The sequence below is a fragment of the Trachinotus anak genome, unplaced genomic scaffold (assembly GCF_046630095.1).
Source record: "Trachinotus anak isolate AG129_WGS33_773 ecotype Australia unplaced genomic scaffold, CSIRO_AGI_Tana_v1 ptg000008l, whole genome shotgun sequence".
NCBI classification, from domain to species: domain Eukaryota; kingdom Metazoa; phylum Chordata; class Actinopteri; order Carangiformes; family Carangidae; genus Trachinotus; species Trachinotus anak.
The window spans coordinates 26,646,799-26,652,500 of record NW_027273859.1 but is presented as its reverse complement, the minus strand read 5'-3'; the positions used below and the strand labels follow the sequence as shown (position 1 = coordinate 26,652,500).

Genomic DNA, 5,702 nt, shown 5'->3' with positions numbered 1-5,702 from the left:
GCATCAAGCAGAATACACTTTGGGCTGCTGTCAGTTCTAACCTGCATGTCTTTGGACTGGAAAGAAACAGGAGCACCCAGAGAAAACCTCTGCTCACAGAGAACATGCTAATTTGACACAGAAGAACAAATTCAGATTGATTCCATTGTCCTGCTCCTGACAAATGGCAGCCTTCTTTGTTACTGAGGCACCAGGTGGGCAAAGACCGCACACCGCTGTATTCTCAGTGTCGGGGGATTTTAAATCCACCTAGCAGAATAATGTTATTTCAGTCAGTCTGTAATGGTAATTAGAGTGTAATAGCTCCATTCAACACAGCTTCTATGCCCAGCCAGACGGACTCTTCACATTGGGAGGCCAGACATACTGTGTTGTGTGTGTGTGGGGGGGAAGCTCATCGTGGCTCAGCGCTGTTTATCAGTGCATACAGCAACAAGAGCTGCAACCAAAGACTATTTTCATTTACAATGAATGTCTCAATTATTTCTACATGAATATTTTTAGTTTAGTATTAAGTGATGAAAAATACCAATTATACTTTCTTAGACACCAAGGTAACAACTTCTAATTAAAACAGTCTAAAAACCCCTCAAAATGAACTTTAACTTGTGTATGTGATGTCATTTTTGTATCAGCTGCTAATGTCCATGAATATTCACGTGAATGTCAACAACCTTGCCTCCCAAAATGTCAGACCCCACAGATCGTGTGTACATGCTGTGCAAGCACAGCGACTGTATATGAGGGAAAGGGGTAATTTGTTCCGTCTGACCAAGTTGTCCTCAGTGTTTTCCAGAAGGGGCTGAATTATGGTAATTAGACTGTAATGGCTCTATTCACCACAGCCTCTATGCCCACACAAGCATTGTACATTAGGAGGAGCAGACAAAACTCAGTGTTAGAAAAAAGTCTTACCATCATGGCTCAACACTGCTCATCAATGTTTGTCGTTATGGCACTAAGGGCTGCATCTAAAGACTATTCTCATTAACAATTAATTTCTCTTATTTTTAATGAATATTTATAATATATATATTTTTAAATTAGTGAACACCAGTGAGCAGCCTGCATCTTTTATGTTTCCTCTTGAAAATAATACACAGACACCCTTTAATGATATGAGGAGGAATCACGTAGCCAGTGCACAGGGATGCAAATGTGCACGTGTTGACAGCATGTGTGTAAGGAGACATCCAGTGTAGTGTGCAGAGAACCAGCTGAGGGTCCGCTGTTGTCTGTGTGCACTGTAATGAAACAGGGCTCTTGCAGTGACTTTAAAACAGAAAAGCAGAAAATCAGGCAAAAGGCCGTACTTCATATTTCACGCTATTTAGGCAGTGTTTGCAGGCTAATATGCTAAGCTAAGATGCTGAACATGGTAAACATCATACTTGCTAACACTGTCATTGTTAGCATGTTATCATACTGACAGTTGCAGTGTATAGCCTCATGTAGCTGTTAACATGGCTGTAGACTTTTCCCGTTGTTAATCAACAAAAAGAAAATAAATATAGTTATTAACAAAACGCAGTCAATTGTTTCCTCCTAAACAATACATAATTTTATTAACTGATAATTTCAGCACTAATGATGCACTAGATGGCTGAAAATTGGCTCCTACCAAGGTAATTCCTCTGATGAGGTTGAATAATAGCACTTGAATTTAGATATTTAGATCACAGATGTTTGAAAGCTGGTGGGTGGTGTGTTTTCAGTTTGCACTACAGCAGCTGAGTAACAGTTAGCTGCTTTGCTATTCATTGCTGTGTTTTGAGATTGCATGTGTAGCTGGTGAAACCAGCTGAATATCAACTCGTGGGTGGTACAAATGGCACCATGTCTCCTCTTAATCCTTTGCTGTGAGCTATTTTTTCAAGAACCTAGTAGGCTATTCTCCATTGTGATTCTAACAGTCTGTCATTAAACAGCAGATTTATGTCAATTTCACAAATTGTGAAACGGAGAGGCCAAAATATTTTCGATACTTTCACAAGACTGAGACGAAGTGAATGGAGGAGGGGGGGGGGGGTGTTCCTTTAATTGACCTGAGTGATCTGTGTGATTCCTTTTCGGTGAAATAATGAGGAAATGATTAATGAGTAATTATTTAAATTTCTCTGCACTGGATGATATAATGATCCTCTTCTTTCCTGGTGTGTTATCAAATTGAAAGTACTCCAAGTCATTTTGTATCACCACTCTTAGCTTACTTTTCACAATCATCTTGAACACCACATTAACAAAAGCTTTGTGATTTTAATGAATATATAACATAGAATGAATGTGTTACAGCAACAGACCAACTCGGCAGCAGTTTTTATAGTTTCAAATATAGAATTTGTTGGGATTGTAAATCTATGAGAGAGATTAATATTGGCATATTGATATCCTGTTATCATTGGCTGCACCTTGACAGCCAGTGAGATTTTAAATTCCTCCACATACTAGGCCTATTTCTGCCTGATTTTTCTTTTTAAGTCTAGTGTTGACTATTGTCATATTATTAGGCCTAGTAAGTTTTTTTGGACAGACTTTAACGGCCTTGTTTTAAAACTTAGATGTTAGTGACAACAACAATAAACAATCTGGCTGTCTATAATAAAAACTGTCTTTCTGACAGTCATGGGAAGTGCTCTGCAAAAATGATACTGGGAGGAATGAAATTAATCAGAATATGACAAAAGATTGTTCAATTCAGATGACATTTCTCTTTTCTTTTGTACTGGCTGTACTTTGCACAGTTTAATACACAGCATATCAACCAGTGTGTTATACTCTCTCTCTCCCCAATTTTCTCGTCACAGTCGCTATGACTGTAATAAAGGCTAAAGCCTGAAATAATAACTTTTAAAAAAAAAAAAGTCTGTCTCCTCTAGCTTTCTCTCTGAGTGATCATTTTATATGTAAATACAGCTGAAATCAGTCTTTGTTCCAGCAGTCATCCATAATCTGTGTCAAAGCTTCACATGTCCTGTTGATAGTCTGCAGCTGTGAATCAACTAACATAATATTAATATTTAATATCTACAAATAAAACAATAGGGCAAGAACAGGTGTAGAATTAAGTATTTTTCAGTTGATGCTGTGTAACAAAGATTTTTTTGACAGACTATTTGTGATGTAAGTGTAATTACATAGCTTTAGATTCACATCTTCACTAAAAATCACAATGAAACAATGTGCAAACAAATTGTAGAGTTCAAATGTTTGCAGGGTGGGAAACCTTTTTGATTCAACATTGTCTGTTTAAAGGTAATTGACCTTGGAAAATTCACAGTGAGCAACAAAGATCTGTGTCCACCGAACCCCTCACCAGGGGATAGGAGTCAAAAGATCTTAACAGTGATCAAAGATTCAGCTTGGAGATTTCAGCCATCACTCACAGTTTATTGGCAAAGAAGGAGACTGATTACTGTGAAATGCAGTGTGTTGTTTCTTTGGATTGTTCTCTTTTCTCCTCACTGAATCAATCACTGTACCACAGAGAGATTTTAATACTTTATTGTTAATGAGTTAAGACCAGTATCTTTATTCATGACCATTTGGACATTTTTCTTTTCACAAGAACATAAAAGCACCCTCTCACAGTTTGGGCACATTGAAATATCTCTTCATACAAAGGCAAGACAGAAATGAGCTTGACAGAATTTTACAACAACATTTTTTCCCATTGATTTAATACTCTACAAAAACATTACAAAACAAAAAAGGGTCTTTTTTATTTATTTATTTTTTTTAAGGAAATCGATGCTCAGTGACCAGAAAAATGGAGCCTCTGCCCCTGCAAATGACAACCCATTCTATTTCTGTAACTTCATTTTGAAGGGATCATTTTTGAAAAAGGTGTGAGCAGGTGGTAAAGACTGCAGAATTGGAGGCAGCTCTTGGTAGACAAACAAGGTGGGAGACATTTAATACCTGGGGTTTAAAACCTTCCGGAGCTCAACTTCATATTGGAACAGTCCAGGTTCACTCACCAATTGACATTAGTTGTGCCCCAGTTGAGCGGCCGCGTTGTTCAGTGGCTGCATTTGAAGACCGATTGCATCACAGCACCATGACTAAGCTGTCCCATTTTGAAGGCTCCTTCAGATGTGGCCCAGAAATGCAGCCTTTTTTCTTGAACAACGACTTATAATTACCGCCTTGCAGTTGTACGTGTCTGCCCCCCCTAGCCAAGTTGCTGGAAATGTGGTCACAGTCTCCCCTTCCTGAGTTACAGCATTAATTAGTGGCCAGATGTGTTTTTGTTGAACATGATGATGTCATAGTGAAATTTTAACCTTATAGACATTTGAGTTCAATAGAGTAATAATTAGTGTATGAATTTGTGAGTTATGGCCAAAAAACCTGTTTTGTTACGTCTCCGTGACCTTTGACCACCAAAATCTACTCACTTTATCTTTGAGACCAAATGCCTCCGACCAAACCAGTTGGCCCAAAAAGTTACGTGTTGTCAAGGCAACAGGAGGTACAATGGTAAGGTGGATCGAAATAGAAATCTTCTGTAGGCCAGATTGTTTAATTTCAGTTTGGCCTTCTCAATCTACGATGGCTACGACAGCCGTGCCTTCGCAGCCATCATGTATCTCAAAAGGAATGGATGAAGGAAACTATTGCTGCCTCTTTGGAAAGACATTGACGCAACAAAATACACACCATATAGACAAAGCATATGTGACATCCAGCCATGATTTCAACTTAAGCAGCTGAATACTGTTTGCAATGAAAGAGACGATTCTCTTCTCAAAAGACATCCTGTCACAGTGCACAGACAAACAGTTCAAGAAACATTCATATAAGATAATGTCAAGTACCCAACAAAGTCTCTTTTTTTTCTGGTCACTGAATGTCTATAGAGCAGAAAGACAGAAGGCAAGCATCAAGCATCAAGCTAGGTAGACCAAGAATACAGCAGAAAACAAGTCAAAGCATAGAGACATTGTGTCAGAAATTGCACACTATTCCCTACTTGCATTACAGGCTGTATAATGTGTTAGTCATTAAACAGAATGGATATTGTTCTGGTCATGGCTCTGTTTAAAGTCATTTCTATTTTGGCAGTTAGTGTTTTCACAATAACCATCCCTCAGTTTTCATATTGTAATGTGGGATTATTTCAGTACACTTAAATGAGACCTGTTTTTTCTTACCACACAGCTGGACAACAGTGTAATATCAAATGGCAAACATAAATTAGTAGACTATATAGTGAACAGTGAATGATTTCAGATGCAGCCTCATCATTACCTTTGCTTCCGTGGCGATAAATGACAAATTAGCATCTTTTCTTATCAACAAAATAAACAACAAACAACCCTGTATTTGTTAAAAGAAACTAACAATACGGCTACAATATATCTGAATCATTACTTTAAAGAAAGGAGTGCGTCACAACAGGATGAATTCAGCGCACAGATAATGCTGTCGTCAATTCTCACCATCCTTATCACAGCAGAACAACATGTTTGTCCCAAGCCACATCTCTTAGCAAAACTACAGTCACTTACAATGAACATTAGAGTAAATATAGTGGTTGCTGCGTAACCATAAAAGAAATTCCATTAAGAATAAGCAATATAAATCTTTTTTTTTAGTGTCGGTCATCCTCAAAATAATTTCTAGTTGATAAGTGCTTCATTTCTGTAGTTCATTTGTCTCCCTCCTGGGTTGAATGATTCACTCTGAGGGATGGTATGATA

The 5,702-nt window shown here is 37.9% G+C and overlaps 1 long non-coding RNA gene across 5 annotated transcripts in view; it reads left to right on the top strand.

The window, feature by feature from the left end:
* The window catches only part of LOC139624626 (uncharacterized), a 98,963-nt gene that overhangs the window by 9,223 nt on the left and 84,038 nt on the right, over positions 1 to 5,702 (top strand). The gene's annotated exons all lie outside the window — the stretch shown is intronic.